The sequence below is a fragment of the Salminus brasiliensis genome, chromosome 10 (assembly GCF_030463535.1).
Source record: "Salminus brasiliensis chromosome 10, fSalBra1.hap2, whole genome shotgun sequence".
Classification (NCBI taxonomy): Eukaryota; Metazoa; Chordata; class Actinopteri; order Characiformes; family Bryconidae; genus Salminus; species Salminus brasiliensis.
The window spans coordinates 38315452-38335525 of NC_132887.1; the positions used below are offsets into that span (position 1 = coordinate 38315452).

Here is a 20074-nt window from a genome sequence, read left to right on the forward strand (position 1 = left end):
ATAAACACACATTCATATAACCCATCTCCACTCACCGGCCACTTTATTAGAAACACCTGTTTTGTGCATCCACTTGTTGGCCACTTTATTGGAAACCCCTACTTTGCGCTTCCGCTCACTGGCCACTTTATTAGAAACAACTATTTTGTGCTTCCAATTGTTGGCCACTTTATTAGAAACACTGACCTTGTAAGTATAATCACTGGCTACTTTATTGGAAACATCTACCTTAAGCTTTCACTTACTGGCCAATTTATTAGGAACACACACCTCAGACATCTGATTGTTGGCCACTTTGTCAGAAACACCTACCTTGCAGTTCTAATCATTGGCCACTATATTGGAAACATCTACCTTAAGCTTCCACTCACTGGCCAATTTATTAGAAACACCGCAGACATCTGATTGTTGGCCACTTTATCAGAAACACCTACCTTGCAGTTCTAATCGTTGGCCACTATATTGGAAACATCTACCTTAAGCTTCCACTCACCGGCCAATTAATTAGAAATACACACCGCAGACATCTGATTGTTGGCCACTTTATCAGAAACACCTACTTTGCAGTTCTAATCACTGGCCACTTTATTGGAAACATCTACCTTAGGCTTCCACTCACCGGCCAATTTATTAGAAATACACACCGCAGACATCTGATTGTTGGCCACTTTATCAGAAACACCTACCTTGTACTTCCACTCACCGGCCACTTTATTGTAAACAGCTACACTGAACAGTGTAATTAACAGTAAATAATAACAGTAAATTTCTAATAAAGTGGCCAGTGTGTGTATTTCTGTCATATACATTATATCGTCTTAACACACACACACACACACAGGACTAAAGTAGAAAATAACAAACATAGCAAGAAACTTTTAGCCGTACGCTACAAAACAGGCCTTTAAATGAGCTGTGACACGTTAGCGTCACCCTGCATTAAAGAAGTTGCTGAGAAAGTTGGGAATTCTGTGAGACTGTAAGGCTTAAAACCAACCTCCCTCTTTCTGGTGTAAGTGTGTGTGTGTGTGTGTGTGTGTGCAAGCGTGCGCGAGCGTGTGATGAAGACTGCTGACAGTTATCTCCGCTCGTCCTGCTCTGGTGATGAGCGAGGGATTAGCCTCCAAACACTTCCTTTCAAGTGCAAATGAAAGCGGTCCTCTAATCCGAGCAGATGGACCACTAAATGTTTTTTTGGGGGCTTGATCGGCCCTCTCTCGCCTTCTTAAATGGAATTCTTTGTCGGACGAGCCGACTGGAGAGTGTTAGCAAAAGAAATTCCTCCTCTTTTTGCTCAGTGCAGAAAGAGAGGCGAGTGGGGAGTGTGTGTGTGTGTGTGTGTGTGGGGGGGGGGGGAGCATAGGGTTCAAGGAGCATCCATTGGCTGACCTTCCCTGAAAGACTTTATTAGAGACAGAGACTTTCCAGCAACGAGACCAGCCTGATTCTGCTGCTGCAGCTGTAATAAACGTTCAGTTAATAAAGCTGGAGTGAAGGCGAGGCAGTTTCATTGGAGGCTAGCAGTGATTAGAGCTGCTGTCCACGGGTTTATTAGGGCAGTTAAATACTCCCACCCCCCAGCCCTACCCCCCCCCCCCACACACACACACACAAAATTAGTAAAAATGAACATTTTTAAGTAAAATCTTAATTGAACACTGTGAGTCTTTAATTGAACACTGTTAGTCTTTAATTGAACACTGTGAGTTTTAATTGAACACTGAGTCTTTAATTGAACACTGCGAGTCTAACTGAACACTGTGAGTCTTTAATTGAACACTATGAGTCTTTAATTGAACACTGTGAGTTTTAATTGAACACTGTGATTCTTTAATTGAACACTGTAAGTCTTTACTTGAACACTGTGAGTCTAATTGAACACTGTGAGTTTTAATTGAACACTGTGAGTCTTTAATTGAACACTGTGAGTTTTAATTGAACACTGTGATTCTTTAATTGAACACTGTAAGTCTTTAACTGAACACTGTGAGTCTTTAATTGAACACTGTGATTCTTTAATTGAACACTGTAAGTCTTTAATTGAACACTGTGAGTCTTTAATTGAACACTGTAAATCTTTAATTGAACACTGTGAGTCTTTAATTGAACACTGTGAGTCTAATTGAACACTGTGAGTCTTTAATTGAACACTGTGAATCTTTTATTGAACACTGTGAATCCTTAATTGAACACTGTGAGTCTTTAATTGAACACTGTGAGTCTAATTGAACACTGTGAGTCTTTACTTGAACACTGTGAGTCTAATTGAACACTGTGAGTCTAACTGAGCACTGTGAGTCTAATTGAACACTGTGAGTCTAACTGAACACTGTGAATCTTTACTTGAACACTGTGAATCCTTAATTGAACACTGTGAGTCTTTAATTGAACACTGTAAGTCTTCAATTGAACACTGTGAGTCTTTACTTGAACACTGTGAGTCTAATTGAACACTGTGAGTCTAACTGAGCACTGTGAATCCTTAACTGAACACTGTGAGTCTAACTGAACACTGTGAGTCTTTGATTGAACACTGTGAGTCTAACTGAACACTGTGAGTCTTTAATTGAACACTGTGAGTCTAATTGAACACTGTGAGTCTTTAATTGAACACTGTGAATCTTTAATTGAACACTGTGAATCCTTAATTGAACACTGTGAGTCTAATTGAACACTGTGAGTCTTTACTTGAACACTGTGAGTCTAATTGAACACTGTGAGTCTAACTGAACACTGTGAGTCTAATTGAACACTGTGAGTCTAACTGAACACTGTGAATCTTTAATTGAACACTGTGAATCCTTAATTGAACACTGTGAGTCTTTAATTGAACACTGTGAGTCTAATTGAACACTGTGAGTCTTTAATTGAACACTGTGAGTCTAATTGAACACTGTGAGTCTTTAATTGAACACTGTGAGTCTTTAATTGAACACTGTGAGTCTAATTGAACACTGTGAGTCTTTACTTGAACACTGTGAGTCTAATTGAACACTGTGAGTCTTTAATTGAACACTGTGAGTCTAATTGAACACTGTGAGTCTAATTGAACACTGTGAGTCTTTACTTGAACACTGTGAGTCTAATTGAACACTGTGAGTCTTTAACTGAACACTGAGTGTTGATTTAACACTGGTAAATGGGTTGCGTACAATGAATAACTGAATAATAAGCCAGCAGTTTCAGAGGTTAAGGGATCGACCCCCCTACACACACACCCTCCATAAGAAGAATCACATCAGTGGCATTACAGCTGCATTTCTTTTGGAGCATGATTGGCTAATTCAGCGCATCACCCCAATTACACAATCCGGCTGCTGCACAGCTGCCTCATCAATTCAGCCACTTTTAATCTGGTCAGATCAGTCTTTCACAGACACAGGACCATCAGCATGTGCTGTTAGCAAGCTAAAGAGCTCGTTAGCTTAGCTGCGGTCATGAGACCCATGAGAGTTCCTGTAGAAACCCATGTTGTCACAAGCTTTGACTAGGGCTACCAACTGTGGGTGGGGTTTAGGTACATTTTGCGAAGGTACATGTATATATAAATATAACAAGTCAAGACAAACTGTGATGTAACAGTTTGGGGGGTTTCGAATTAGCCCGTTCTCCAGCTCTGTTTTGGTTCCGAACGACCAGTGGGTGGAGGGTCATGGTTGGTCGCGGCCATGTATCGAACTCTCAATCTTCAACTATGCCAAGAAATATCCAGTTTTCCACCCTAGGACACCTTTAAACAGGTCTGGGATCAGTTCATGGTAAAAAAAAAAACACCCCTTAGCTTTAAGCTGATCTGAGATGGGATCACATTTAAACAGACCTTAGAACCCCCGGCCTGAATTCAGCTAGTCCTGAGCAGATTTCAGAAGAGCCCACACCCAAGTCCAGCCAATCTCCACTGAATTGTGAGTGTTAAGAGTATTCATTTGTCTTTAAGAAGAAGAGGAGGCAAAAAGGGAGAGAAAGGAGAGGCAAAAGTACACCGGGGAAGGTCTAGATTGATTTGCTCTTCCAGTAACGCAGAGATTCAGCACACTAAGGTCATTTTAAATGGTGAAAAGGGGAAAGCAACACTGATAAATAGCATTGATGGAGGTGTTCTGGGAAATGCCAGCATCTAACTGACGTCAGGAAAGCCAAGGCCAGGGCGTCTCGTTCCCCTAAGCGTCCTCCTGCAGCAGAACCACCAGAAACCACCATTGCTATACGCTCCTATATGATTGTTGTGGGCTGAGGACTAGGCCAGTGACAGAATCCTCTTACTCTAAATAACTTCGGTGAACACTTGGTCCAGTAGCCTGGCGTAAACACTAAGACCTTATTTTCAGGGTCAAAATTATACATACATACTACCACCACCATGCTTAATAGCTGGTACAGTGTTCATGGGGTTGAATGCCTCACCTTCACTCCACACTGCACACTGGGTGTGCTAGGGGTCCTAAGATACACTATAAGGACTAAAGTATTGGGACACCTGCTCATTTGTTGTTTCTTCTGAAATCAAGCATTGAGCTATGGAAGAACTGAGTTCTCTGGAATGATGGGATGTGTTGTGGAGCTGTAGATGAGGTGAGGTGGTGATCTTCCAACATCCTGACCTCCCTAAGGCTCTTGTCACTCAATGCAATCAAACCCTCACAGCAAAGCTCTAGCAAAATCTACTAGAAAGCCTTCTTCCCTGGACAGCAGAGACAGCTACTCTAAAAAAGCCGGTTCATCTGTTTTGTAATCCCCTAGATTTCGTAAGAAACAATGAATGAGCAGGTGTCCCAATACTTTTGTCCATTTAGTGCACTTTACTTGTTTCACAATTCACAGCAAATAACTGAGGATTTTGGTGTGTATTTGCAGAAACAGGATTGGTGACAGTCCAGGTCTAGTGTTTGTTAGCAACATTAGCCTACCATCTCATGCTGAAAAACTAAGAAGCGTACGTCAGATATCAGACGCATTTCGGCCGGCTGACTGAATCGAGGTCGGTGATCAATCCTGTCCGTTTTACTTTCCCCCAAACGACTCCTTTAATACACCCCTCCTGACATCAGCCCACTACCTACAGTGTGGACCTACAGTACATCTGCAGGCACTGCAGGGCTGCTTACTCTCCGACACGCTGGATTACTACAAAGCAGCCTCCGGGACGCTGATCCGGGGCCCGCTTTAAATCTTTCATATCCTAACGAACACCAGATCCTAGATTAGCACTTCAGCTCGGAGAGGCTTCGTACGCACGGCCCATGATGTGTAAAGAAAGATAGCGTCCGGCATGCTTTATGAATGCGGCCCTTGGAGATGCCCTTCTGATTATGGGGAGTCGGCTGCAGGTTTGAGAGAGCACGCGGTGGCTCTGCTGGGCTGGGCTGAGCCTCGGCACACTCGAGCCAAGCATGATGAACTACTTCAGACGTAATGAAAGAGACTTGAGCGCTTTATCCCGACACAGCCATCTCTATTCATCAGCAAACACAATCGGATGCTTATGGGTGCTTGCATTTTTGGGCGAGAGACACAGTAAGAAAGCGCGAGAGAGAGCTGTGCTGTGTGCGAGGGTATTTGCTGCAGACCGAATTTACGGCCCTCAGAAAACAGAGGCTCGTTTCGGGGGGTGGGGGGCTTTTAAGGCTATGCAAATGCAGCTGCGACAGAATTAATGGAGACGCTCCATTACAGGCAATGTCACTCCGCAGATGAGGCCGCATTACAATCTAGGGGCCCATGCATCATCGCTCTCTCTCTTCCAGACCTGGCTTCTCACACCTAAACACCTCTCCATAAAGCAGGTTTACGGAGCGCCTCCGACCGAAATAGATTTTATAGGGCGCGGATGTGGTTTCGTGCGCTGTCGTTCTAGATGAGCTGGTCTATAAAGTTTAGCGTTTTCCCAAACGAGCGGAAAAAAAAAAACACGGAATGACAAACGCAAAAATGCAGCGCTGGTGTCCTGTCCTGTCGTCAAAGGCCCCTATTTATCTAATGCAGTACTCCATAAACTCATGAACAGGCGTGATGAGGCGTCTATTTCAGCTGAACTGTAATCTGCCGAGCTGAGAAACTGGACTTTGATGTTTGGGGCATGTGGTTAAACTGGGATTTTCATTGGCTGGTGTCTGAAATGAAATTTGGAATATGTCATACTGAGTTTTTTCTTTTTTGACAGTGTGAGGGTCAAACATACGAAAAAATACAGAGTCGGAAATCGATACTCCCACCACCATGCTTAATAGAACTGTACAGTGTTCTTGGGGTTCAATGCCTCACCATAACTCCTCACCTTAACTCCAAACATCCCAAATCTGATTTCTGGCAGATCTAGCTTGTACTTAGATTATTGATAGTCTGGACATGAAAATGAGCCCACTGTACAGAGAAATGAGTCAATGGGGGTGTGCTTGGGGTCCTAAGATTCACAATAAGTACTTAAGTTGGCTCAGTCTATAAGACGTTGTGGTTTGGATCAGATTCCAGAAAGTGCAAACAGAAACTTCAAAGCAGGCCACAGTCTGATTTGGCTCACCTCCACCTGCTGTGTAAACACAACCAAAGACTATGTTCAGACTGCCAGCCCAAATCCGATTTCTGGCAAATCTAGACTGTATCCAGATTGATTTTTGATGTGAGTGTGAACAGACCAAAACCACACGAAATCAGATTATTCTGTTTATCGGATCCAAGCCATCTTTGTGAATCGGGTCCAAACCCCATTTGTGGCTTGTTTTTGGCTGTCTAGACTATTAGCAAATGCGATAACACTCAGATTTGTACTGATGTGGCTCAGTCTGGACACTCAAATACGTAAATCCGATCTGATCACGACAGTCACCTCATCTCACCAGATCTGATTTGAGAAACAAATCTGATTTGCCTGCAGTCTAAACATAGCCTTCCTAACCTGTGGCGCTCTTCTTGGATGCCATACTTCCGACACTCTGTTGCGTTGTCAAGTGACGTCATCACAAAAGACACTTTAAAATCCGATTTCAGCGTCCAGAGCATCCAGACTGAGACACATCTCTACAAATCTGATTGGAATTGCACTTTAAAGCATCTCCAGCTGTGGTTTGGATCTGATTTGCAGAGAAATCTGGTTTTATGTGGTTTCTGTCTGTTCACACTATCAAAACTCAATCTGGATTCAATCTAGATTAGCCAGAAATCAGATTTGGGCTGGCAGTCTGAACATAGTCTTTGGCAGGGTTCACACAGCAGGTGAAAGTGGCCCAAATCTGGTCTGTTTGTGAATTAATTGTTAGGGGAAATTCATGTCATATTAAAGAATGCCTCAATTATAATGTGTGACGTCTAAGAACTGGGTAGATCGGTCCCTTTACACGTCCCTTATGGGTGTTTAACCTTGAACATCTCTTTGGAGTTGTAGAGAAAAGCACAGAGATGATGAGGTGGAGGAAGAAGAAGCGACAGCTACAAAGCAGGAGAGGAGCACGTTTTATAGAGCTGTAAGTCAACTACCGAAAGCTGGGCGGAGCTCCAGTACCAGAGCATTGCCTCTGCGTTGGCTGGCCGCTCTGGCTGCAGTGACCGTGGCCGCTGCCACAGTGAGTGATGGGGACATGGTGGCTAAAGCACTGCAGTCTAAGAGAAAAGTGCCTGACAGAGCGCCGCCACTTGTTTGGATGGATGGCAGGACCCCTCGAGCTAAATATAGAGCCACGTCTGGCCAAAATTGAGAGCAGGGAGGAAGAGCATGAGGTGAAAGAGGTGAGTGTGTGTGTGTGTGTATGAGTGAGACAGAGTAATAGATGGACACTGAGCAGTAGTTGTAAAGCCTATGGTGGTCAGGACAAAAAAAAAAACAGCCCCAGGTTCACATTTCAATAGATATCAGCCACATTAACTAGTAGTACGTGAACACTTTTTTTTTCTATAGATACTATATCAAACCAAATGTTTGTGGACACCCCTATAATATAATAGTATATAATAGAGTTGCAATCAAACAGCAATGTTCCTCCAAATTCTAGTAGAAAGCCTTCTTACCTGCACCGAAGAGACAGTCCAACAAAAGCAGGAGAAACTCTTTTAATACCCTTGATTTTAGAGAAAACAATGCATGTGGGCAGGTGTCCCAATACTTTTGCCCATATAATGTACTATTTACTCCCCAGTTTGCATAGTTATATATATACATATATATATTGTATTCATGTTTTTGTGATGTCACACAAGCCAACACATTTACATGCAGCCTATTAAGCCTACAGCAGTTTGGCCCCGCCCACTCACACTATGTTATGAGGACCGTTTCAAACGTAGCGATGTTGGACGAGCCTGGAATCCAGGCCATGCTAACACCATGGTAGCGATGGTGGACGGGCCTGGAATCCAGGCCATGCTAACTCCATGGTAGCGATGTTGGACGAGCCTGGAATCCAGGCCATGCTAACACCATGGCAGCGATGTTGGACGAGCCTGGAATCCAGGCCATGCTAACACCATGGTAGCGATGTTGGACGAGCCTGGAATCCAGGCCATGCTAACACCATGGTAGCGATGTTGGACGAGCCTGGAATCCAGGCCATGCTAACACCATGGTAGCGATGTTGGACGAGCCTGGAATCCAGGCCATGCTAACACCATGGTAGCGATGTTGGACGAGCCTGGAATCCAGGCCATGCTAACACCATGGCAGCGATGTTGGAGAAGCCGGGTTCTGTTAATGCCACGGTAGCAAAGTTGGATGAGTCTAGTAAACCAGGTGGTGCTAATGTCGTGGTAGCGATGTTGAACACGTCCAGTGGCCGGGGCGTGCTAACACTTTGGTAGCAATGTTGTGCGTGCTTATTAGCCGGGCTGTGCTAATGCTGCAGTAGGGATGCTGGAAGCGATGTTAGAAGCGACTCAAGGGCACTAAGGTCCCAGGTTCTTCCGGCACAAAGGTGAAGCAAATATGGAACCAATCACTGGATCCCTACAGCCCTCCCACTGAACAGCCCTGTGGCCCCAGGTACAGTTAGCTAAGCACGCTGAGAAAACCAGCCTCAGCCCGGTTTGTAAATGTTCCGTTCTGCGTAATGTTTGTGTGGAAAAGCCACCAGAACCGCTACCCTCCGTGCTCAGAACCGTTCGGCCCTGCAGTGGATAAAAGACCTAAGTGTGTGTGTGTGTGTGTGTGTAAGAGAGAGAGAAAGAGGGAGAGTGGGACGAGGTACACACAGGCTAAGGAAACAGAGTGGTGAACTTTCAACAAGACAAAAATACAGTCTGTGTACCCTCGCCAACTATTCATTGGCATTTAATATCAGCCAAAAAGAGGAAAAAGAAGAAGCGGCTGTGTAAAGACACAGGAGGAGGAGGAGGAGGAGGAGGAAGAGAGCACAAGGGAGCGAGGGATATTTCACATTCCGCTGCTGTTCTCCAATCTCACACTGCGATAAGCACCAGCACCCGATGAATCAATAAAAGCCCCGGTACCCCCGTCACGACTCAAGGGGAAAAACACGGTGGTGCTGCCAAAACGGCAGTGGGGTGAGAACACCCCTCTCCACGAGTTAATAACGCTAACCCGTCAGGCCCCATCCCCGTCCCCTGGGATTATTCATTAGAACGGGGGTGAAGCTGTTTTTATCATAATAAGGTGGGTTTATAGAGGACACCGCTAGGCATCTCATTAATCACGAATTACGTCCGATACGCCGTGCTTTCTAAGTGTGATGGAGGTGATGCTGGGGGAAATTAGCAGAGGCTCTCGGCTCTCTGAGCTGTAATGAAGCCGGGTGCGTGAGCGCAAAGCGAAAACAACGCAAGACACCAGCTTAAGACGTCCGCTTTGAAACCCAATTCAGTCGACTGCGACAGAAATACGTTTACCAATGTATCAAAATAGAAAAATGAATAACAATGTTAAACCGTATATCCCAGAAACGTCCTTTATTTGAAGGACATGTTTGGGGCCTTCAGCTACAGGGGTGCATAAATTCCCGCCAAACATGGAATTGTCCTCATGTGTCTTATCTGACTATAAAGCTGGACAAAACTCCAAAAAATGTTGCTCAGTCCAGGAGCAGAACCTCAGTCCATGAGCAAGACAGAGTCCCTAGTGAAGAACGGAATGTGAACCCATGACCTTCTGGTCAATGTCAGTGCATATACTTTCAGCAATAAGGGTCTGTCCAGGAGCAGAACCTCAGTCCAGGAGCAAGACAGAGTCCCCAGTGAAGAACGGAATGTGAACCCATGACCTTCTGGTCAATGTCAGTGCATATACTTCCAGCAAAAAGGGTCTGTCCAGGAGCAGAACCTCAGTCCAGGAGCAGGACAGAGTCCCTAGTGAAGAACGGTATGTGAACCCATGACCTTCTGGTCACTGTCATTGCATATACTTTCAGCAATAAGGGTCTGTCCAGGAGCAGAACAGTGTCCCCCAGCAGAGAAGGTCCACCAAGGGCAATGGGGAGTTAACTGCTTTGCTCAAAGACTCTACCAAAGTTCTCAGTGGGTAATGGGATTTGACCTCATAGCCTTCAGCTCCCAGCTCCTATTCAACACTGCAGTCTAATCACTTCCTTTGTGTGTTTGTGTAGTGGTACACACTCTGGACTGGTATCTGTGGTTGTTGGTCTACTGATGTGTAATAGCTGGTTTATAGTGTTGGAATGTGTTAGTGTGTGTGATTGAGGTTTCTATCGCGTGTGTGTGTGTGTGTATTAGCATTAGCGTTAGCCTCCATTCAGTTCTGAATGGGCTCTTCAGTGCTGGTTTAAAAACAGAGAAAGGCGAGTGCCGGTTCTCCCGCTGGTAATACAGAGTGTTTCAGTGAGAGTTTTATAAAGGGTCAGATATTATGGTCTGTTTTCAGGTTCCACTCCTTTATTTACCTTCTGAGTGCGTCCGCACTGCTGCTGCAGCCGGCTGGGAATAATGTCTGTTAATAGCGCCTTGAGAACACCAGATGGCGCTCTGAACACAGTGGTTAAAACAAAGACTGAAGAACTGGTAATGATTGGGATTCAAATAGCCGACACCACAACCAGGATCCAGTGGATCCCTCCTGCAGTAGATCATCATAGGGTCAAAGGTCATCATAAGTGGTATTACACATGTGTTATTGGGGAGGTTTGGCTTTACCTGGAGGTTGTTGGGAGGGTCTGTCCACGCTGCCTGACGATGGAAGGCGGAACTGGATCCCTGAGAGCAAACAACACACGTCACGCTAACACACACCATGCTGATCATTAGACAAGCTCACTTCAAAACCCGTCAGAAGTGGAAAACAGACGATACATTTGCTTGACTGGATGGTGAAGAATGCAACATCCTATTCAAAAAAAGAGGCTTGTATTCCACTGTGTGCATCCAACAAGAATCTTCGTCGAGGAGGCTTCCTACAATCGGACCACAGTTCATTTATAATCTCCCACTCCTTCATATACAAAACTGTACCTTTATGAAAGCCAGTGATTACATTCGTACCTATGGGCTTAATACCGCAATTCTTCCACCATTTCTCACAGCGTTATCTGCTGATGACCCGCCCCCATGCTACCGCACGCCCATAGCTCACGTTCTTATGATATTCTGCTCCCATCATGAATATAATTAGAATCAAACAGAGAGGCCGTTAGAGCGTTCAATTTTGCATTGGCTGCAATTTGCAGAGTGATAAAGCTGATCTCCCCATGGGGCACTATAACAGATCAATTAACGTGATGGCGGTAATGGAGGACGGCGCAGCGTGGAACTTCACTTATCACTTTAAACATGCTGTACATATACCACCTTATAGCCTGCAGAGAAGCAATAAAAGAATGCTGAAAGCAGGGCTGGGCTTAGAACCTTCACCGTTCAGATTATAAACGTTAGGGAATGTTAAAGAATAGGTATAACTGAACCCACGTTTCTTAGCCTAGACATCTAAAAGTAACACAGGCTAAAGCTTGCAAGACAACTACTAAACCATAAAAACAACCATTACACTGCCACTATATTCCAGGGGGTCATGAGTTCGAATCCCGAGCCATGCTGCTTTGCCATCTGGGAGGAGCTACGGGTAACAGCTGGGTTAATTGACACTACCAAAAAGAATAGGGAAAAATCCCAGCGGACTAAGGCGCTGGCCAGAGGATCAGAGGATCGCTGGTTCGTATCCCGATCATGCTGCTAGCCATCGGCAGCATCAGCAACTGGCCTTGCTCTCTCTAGGGTGGGTAGATGGTGCTATGGGCCGGAGATACGGCGTTTCTCTCTAGGGGCTTGGTTGCCTGGTGACGTCGCACCAGTGGCAGTTCGAAAAAGAGGTGTGGCTGGCTGCGCAGGTGTCAGAGGGGGCGTGTGTCGGACGCGCCCTCACTAGTGTCAGGGGCGTTGCGTGTAATGGGGGGCGATACATACAGGTTGGGTAACTGCCAATCTAAATTGGGGAGAAAATGTGTAAAAAAACTGAAATAAATGATAAAAAACCCCTAAAATAATCATAAAAAACTATGAATAGTTAAAATAAGTATATTAGTGGTCATTAATTAGGCAATAATACCTTTCAAATCAATTAACAGACACTGGATACTGCATAAAAAATAAGGACAACAGTCACCTATTGTTTGCCAAATAGTGAGCTTGGCCATTTATCGCATTTATAAACCAGATCCCCCTGGTTGTCCCACACGGTTGTCCTTCCTTGGAGCACTTTTGGTAGGTACTGACCGCTGCATACCAGGACAACACCGAACGAAACTTGATGCCTAGAGTTTTGGAGATGTTCTGACCCAGTCGTCTAGTCTGGCCATCATTTTTCCTGATTCCAACACATCACCTGTCTAATAGATCCCACCTCTTTACCGGTGCCACTGGAACCATATGGTCAGTGCTATTCACTTCACCAGTCAGTGGTTTTAATGCTATGTATGGCTAAAGGCAAAAAGAGCCTTTTAAGAGCCAAAGCTCTGCAAAGAGGCACAGCAACGCTCCCGCGTGACGCAGCTGGAAGCCGTCAGATTTTTAAAATGTATTTATTTATTGTGTATTTAAATCGGTAACATTCAGCGATAACAGATCATTCAGAATACACTGAGAATGATGTCAAAGGAACCGACGCGAGTGCCTGAAAGAAGGACCTAGCAATGAAGGTACAAATAAACCAGCAATACATAAATCAATAAATAAACCAGAGAGCTTGACCCGTTCACCATAGTATGTTCAGCCACACGTCTTTTGAAAGGCTATAAGCATTTCCGAAGAAACGTAGGTAGGCAAAAATATCACAAGGACCCCCACCCCCACCCCCCAAAGATATTTAAGGTTCAATCGACAGAAAAAATCAACTGAGGTGCTGATGCTGAAATCATTCCAAAGCTCACAGTGATCAACAATATTGAGGCAGAATGTTATTATTAAAAAAATATACTTAAAAAAATGAAAAACAAAAAAAAACTAAACCAGAAAGATAGAAAGATAGAAGCACACTTTCACATTCACAAGTCAAAAAAAGGCACACAATGTAGAAGCAGCCAGAGAAATGGAGAATGGCGAGCTTATCCTATACTTCACCTGGATGGGTGACTCCCCCCACCCCAAGAAAATGTACACTCCATGGTATCCCATATTATGGCTCAACATTATCAACCCCGTGTCATGTGTCACTATGGCGGTATGAAACAATGAGCAGGCAACAATATTTGTTTGTCCTTTTTTCATTTTTTATATTTATATATATTTATATTTATATATATATTTATATATTGTAATGCTACTGTACAGTGTTTCCCTGTACTTCAAAGCACCAGTGGGTTAGATCTGAATGTGCATGTGTAGCCCACTCTTATTACTTGCCGGAAAACTCCCTAGCACAGCAAAAGGGGAGACGTTAAACAGTAAGTATCAAATGCCGTTGCATAAGGCATGAGGGCAGACAGTGCCCGGGTTAGGGTCCGTCTCTTTCAGTCTCAATCCTGAGCTGATTTTTTTTTTTATAGCCTCATGAAATAGTCTCATTTGTTTTACCGTGACCTTTCGTTGACCGCAAACTGATGGAAACTGGCCCCAACCCTGGGCATCGCGTGTAAAGAAGGAAGGTCAATTCTTTACGGGTCACCTTACTTACTTTACTCACGCAGGAAAAAAAGAAAACAGTCTGTCGGGGAGCTTCATCTACGCTGTCAAACCTTAAGCTGCCAAACTGGACTAAATGAATAAAAAAATGATAAATTCTCAGCGATCCCTCGGGTCAAGACTTCGGGCCAGATTCCTAAAACGCATCGCCTGTTTTACCAGGATACACTATCTGGCACTACCGCTCTTTTCCCGAATTAGCTTGCGCTGTTCAAGATTCCTAACTCCACACCATCCTGCAAAAAACTGCCATGTGATCCACTCAGATGGTAAACTTTCCTGGTAGGAACAGCTGTACCACAGACCAGCTTTGCTTTTTAAAAAAATGTATGATACATTCTCAGCAAATCCTTGGAACAAGACTTTGGGCCAGATTCATAAAATGCAAATGTCAGATTTATCGTCCGTTTTACTGGGATACACTACACTATACCACACCGTCCAGCAAAAAAATGCCACTTAAACCAGTCAGATTGGAAACTTTCCTGGTAGGAACATCTGGACTATAGATCAGCTGTTCCAAAAATGTTATATTCTCAGTGAACCCTTGGGCCACTATCGGACACTACAGCTAATTTCCCTAATCTTTTCCCTAATTTGCTCGTCCTGTTCAAGATTCCTAACACAACACTGTCCAGTAAACTTTCCTGGTAGGAACATCTGGACTATAGATCAGATCCAGTTCCATATTCTCATAATCTCAGCAAACCCTTGGGACAAGACTTTAGGCCAGATTTATAAAAGGCAGTACCAGATTTACCGTCTTCTTCCAAGCAGAAGACACAGTGATGTTGTAATGTTCGCTTATTCACAAATAAAGACCACCAGCCTAGTTTTAGTACCATTCAGTACTGCCACTACTGAGCTTTTCCCTGATTGGCTTGTGCTGTTAAAGATTCCTAACTCCTCACCGTCCTGCAAAAAACTGCCACTTGAACCAGTCAGAGGGTAAACCTCCCTGGTATGAAGCTAACATGGATTTGATGTTTGATGTTGATGTTTGCGGCTTGAACTTACTCGACCACTCACACTTGCCTCTACTATTGGCATGGTGAAAACCAAGCTGATGGAACAGACATGCCCTAATATCTTGCATTTTCATGCCATTTATTTGCATACCATTCATTTTTATGGACCTGGCCCAGTGTTTCTGCTAGCATGTTCACTCCATCAAGATGTGCTTTCACTGTTAATCAGTTGGCTGGCTAACTAACAGGTCACGTTTGCACATTCTTTGGTCCCCACAAAGCCCCAGCCCCCGTTCTTAAACCCTGCTACATAACAACTGACATAACTGACATCATCCGTTGTCGTATGCTGACAGAGTCACAGTTAGAGTAATAATTCATATTGTAAAGTCATATTGATGACATAATCTGCCATGATGTGGCATAACAACATATGAGCATCTACCATGCTTTGCTTATGACATGGTCATGGCAGTGTTAGGGAGCATGTTAAGTGTCACCAAGGCTTCTATTCTAAAACCTACATTGGTTGGTAGGACTTCCCATATTCCTTCTGATTGCCACAATCAAGCCAGATTGATCACTGATATAATAAGTCCCCTTTTATATTAATATTTCTTGCCATGTCCAGCCTGCAGGATCATGATTGCAACATTCTACAACACTCCTACAAATAAAGGTGCACGGCTTAAAGACCCATGACCATGCACTCTATTATGTCTAAGAGTGGAGGTACATTAGGGTTCTTGAAAAAAAAGCTGCCCCTGAACTCTTAAAAATCAATGGTTCTTCAAGTGGTTTTTCGAGCGATGTCATAGAAGAGCTCATTTAGGTTCCACAAAGGGATCTGATGAACCTTCAGGTGCATTATCACTTCATTTGAAGGCTTCCAACATGGGGGCTTTATAACACATTTATTAAATAACATATTTCTAAAGCAATACTTGAACAGTTATGAATAGCTTATGCCAGTACTCCCAGCATGAGTACAAGAAGTTTAATGAGACATGGAGCTGTTTTTGACACCTGTGTTTCGGCTATAAATAATAATAATAATAATAATAATAATAATAATAATAATAAATTCCATCCGTTAAATGGAAAATGTGTTACCACTTTAGTTTGAGGGCTTCAAAAGCATTCATAAAACTGATATGTATCGTTCATCTTATAAATATTCCATTCAAAAAATGATAAACTTCACATCCTACAAGAATTCTGTGTTAGAAAAGGTTGTTTACTTTAGTTTAAGGGCATCAAATTCCTTCATCGAGTCAAAAAAAAAAAATCTTAACAGGCAAGTGCTGTCCTGGTGACACTGCTGAGAGCGAGACCGAGACCTATGAGGTTTAAGAGAGAGGTAAGGATAACAGAAAGCAAAGGCAAAGTCCTATATAAACTGTTCTGGGCTATCATCTACCTTCTAGTGTGATCAGATAATTACACTAGTCTGCTTATCCATACCATGGAGGGAGGAAGGAATGAATATTTGAACTAATATATACTGTAAATATAATGTCATAAAAATGTCCCAAAATTTAGATTAGTCAATTAACCAACCCACTAGGACCCGTTAGGACTCAACATTACTGGGCAACCAATGCATCCGGAGGAAACGCTCAGCTCTCACCCTGGAGTGATGTGGAGAGAGAGGAGAGAGGAGAGAGGAGTGATGTGGACCCACCCGGAGAGAGCAAGGCCAATTGTGCTCTCTCAGGCTCCGACTGCTGATGGCAGGCAGCACTATGACCCGGGATTCGAACCAGCGATCTTTGGGTCATTCATAGCGGCAGCAACTTGGTCCGCTGGACCACTCGAAGTCCCCAGTAATGACATTTTTCTGTAAATACATAAATTCAGTGTTTATGAAGCCCATATGTAGGTAGCCCTCAATTTGTTCTTTACCAATCACTCGAAGAACCACTTGGAAGCATCTTCATTTTGACATTCCAGCATGAATAAAGCAAATTGGTGGCCCTCGTTTTGATACATGTGAAACTTAACCTTTCCTCTTCGCACAACTTATTGACAGTCATATATTACTTCATAAGTCATTGCAGGAGAAAGTCACGAGATACATTAGGCTGTAGATCCACAAGAACTGACAGGATATCTATATAAAACGCTATTCTCAGGAACAATATCCAACAAGTCCGTTTTTCAGTCTTCTTCATCCTGGGTATGTACAATACATATGCATGATTGTATATACGTGTGTATGTACTGTATGTATGCATGTGTGTATGTGCGTAGGTACATATGTGCGCTCGCGTCCGCGAGCAACGGCAAAGTACAGCACGCATTCACGTTAAACGTCGCCAGAAACTGCTGTGCAAACTGCAGCTGTTCCCCCCGGTGTGTCTTCAAAAGGTTCACAGTACTAAATCCGCTTGCCTGGTTCGCAGCAAGGCTTTGGCTTTGAAGACTCGTAATGTAATAAACCGTAAGGTGAATTCTTGTAGGCCGGTCCGGCAAGTTCGATTTCGCTGCTGAATCTCAAAGAGGAATCATCAGACCACATTCAGAGAAAAGGATGATCAAAACCCACAAAAAAAAAACGTATCAAAGAGATCTGATGAGTGACTCGCTCAAACAGTCTTTGGTCAGTGTTCGGTTCTCATCCTGTGGAAAAAAAAAAGGGCCGTTTGGACGAGGGGCTTTTTTTGTACACTCCGTTTCTGCAGTTGGGAGTCAACGATTCAATGCCGCAAAGAGAAACAGAAACAGTCGGCTTAGCAAAGACAAAAGATCTCAAACTCTTAGAGGCCTCTTTCAGAGAGTTCCTCGTCAGGAAGTCCTTGTCCTCCACCAACGCAATCACAGTAATGTACCAAAAATACTTCTTTCTTTTTTTTTTTTGGATGGACGAAGTAATGGAGGGAAACAGTTTCCGTGAAAATGAAACTTTGGCTCATGGGTGAGTCACTGCTGCTCCGTGTTAAATAAGTGCTGAGTGTCCCAGGGACACTAATGCAGTGTGGGGGCGCCGGCATCGAGCTGCTTTTAGCTACGACCTCTCTCAGAGGCTCATCAGGTCTGCAAAAAGGTCCACTAATACTCTGAAACCTCCCTGACTAGTTCTTCTCTCTCTCTATCGCTCTCTCTCTCTCTCTTTCTCTCTCTCTCTCTCTCTCTCATTCACTCACACTCGCTCAGACACGCCTGTAAACATTATGCTACATTACCACATGTTCTTGTACTTGGGTGACGTCAGAAGTCCTATCACATGTCCAGTTTGGCCTTGTATGCTCTTCGGTTCGGTTCGCTCAAAGAGACAAGGACATGTAAGACATCTCTGAGTTATTGGAGTATGTTTTGTGGTAGATCTCCATACTGGCGCTCCTGGACATTGGTATCCGTCCTCGCGCCCTGCGCTGCCATCTAATCCACAGGAAATCCCTACAGGACGGAGATGAGCTGCTGGAGGCCATGGTTCCCCTGGGTGACCCATTGTCAGTCGTCTCTCGCCTAGAAACATCTAAAGCGGCCTGAAGCTCCAGAAGGGACAAGTTAAATGGGTGCACAGTTGCTGGGTCTATAGTCGCAAGGGAACTGCTACCTGGATCCTGAATCTCCAGTTCCTCGTCCATGGACGCGGTGTCGAAGTCAAGAGCGTCTGGTTCGACGGAGCACAGAATGGCTGAGAAGAGTGTCTCCGACTCCAGAAGGTCAATGGTAGCAGAGTCAAGGGCATCGGGTTTGAGTGGGTATACTGTAACTTGGTCAGGGGCAGCTTGGTCAGACTCGCCAAGGTACTGGTCAGCTAGTTCTTGCGGAATAGGCTCAGGAAATTCCATCTCGCCACTGTCACGAGGCGACAGTTCAGGTGAGTACATGACGCTTGGGTCCATGAAGCCAGGTTCTAATGGGCTAAGAATTTCAGGATCCATTTGTGGCCAGCTCAACGTTGTTACGTCCAGGGATTCTTCAATTGAAGATATTGACTGATTCAGATCCACAGTTTCTCTTTTGGACCATAAAACAACCGGTCGAACCTCAGGCTCAAATGCTGTTGGGCTTGGAACTGGAGGAGACATGGGCTCTGGAGTTGGTGGGATCGACATATCTGAATCTACTGGTTCCGGAGTTGCAGGTTGTAAGAAAATGGTGTCCAGCAGTTCTGGGAAAGGAGGGTCTTCTGCAGCATGGTCAACGGTTTCCTCAAAGTCAACTGTTTCTGGGGTTGGAGGGTCTGGGAGATCTGCAGAGCCTGGACTTGGCAACCCTGGGTCTAATGATTCTAAACTTGGCCATTTTAGGTCACTAAGATCCATTGATTCTGGGGTCATGGGACTCAACACAGTGGAATCAACAGGTTCTAAAACTGCGTAGTCTCCCAAGTTTGGATCCATGCTTTCTCCAACTGGTTCTACCAGCACGATTGGGCGTAAAGATCTAGCCGCTGGATGCTGCTGCTCGGCTGATATGCCAAATCCTGGGGATGGTGGGCTTTGAGTAGCTTCTCTGAAAGCCTCTTGAACAGAAGAGCGTAGAATGCTTGGGTCCAGAGATTCTTGAGGGGATGTTGGATCTGGTGGGCTCATGTTGTCTGGATCCAGTTTTGGCCAGTGTAGGTTTGCCAGGTTCACTGGTTCTAGGTTTGTAAAATCCAGCACAATTGAGTCCACCCTTTCTGGGGTTGTGGCTTTGGAAAAATGCCCAAGTTCTAAAGGTAGTTCTGGTTCCGGAGGATCAGGAGGGGTCATTGGGTCTGGATCCAGTTCAGGCCAGCACAGGGACGCCAGGTCCACAGGTTCTGGCGGAGTCAAGTTAGCGAAGGTTGGATCGTCGAGCTCTGCTAGCTGAGAGTGCGGGTCTGTATGGAACAAAGGTCCAGGAGTTGAGACATGTAGGACATTGGAATTCAAAGGCTCAGGGGGATGCATGGATAAGACATTGGGGTCCACGGGAGAAGGGCAGTTCACGGCAGCATCGGCTGTGTTCTGTCTCACCAGAGTCTTGCTCCCGGCCTGGGTGCTGACCGATACCTGGGCCGCTGGATGCTGGGTCTCCTTCGCCCAGCTCGGTGACCAGGTGTTGTAGCG

The 20074-nt window shown here is 44.6% G+C and overlaps 1 protein-coding gene across 1 annotated transcript in view; it reads right to left on the reverse strand.

Annotated features, from left to right (window-relative positions):
- The window catches only part of dlgap2a (discs, large (Drosophila) homolog-associated protein 2a), a 244433-nt gene that overhangs the window by 25013 nt on the left and 199346 nt on the right, over positions 1–20074 (reverse strand).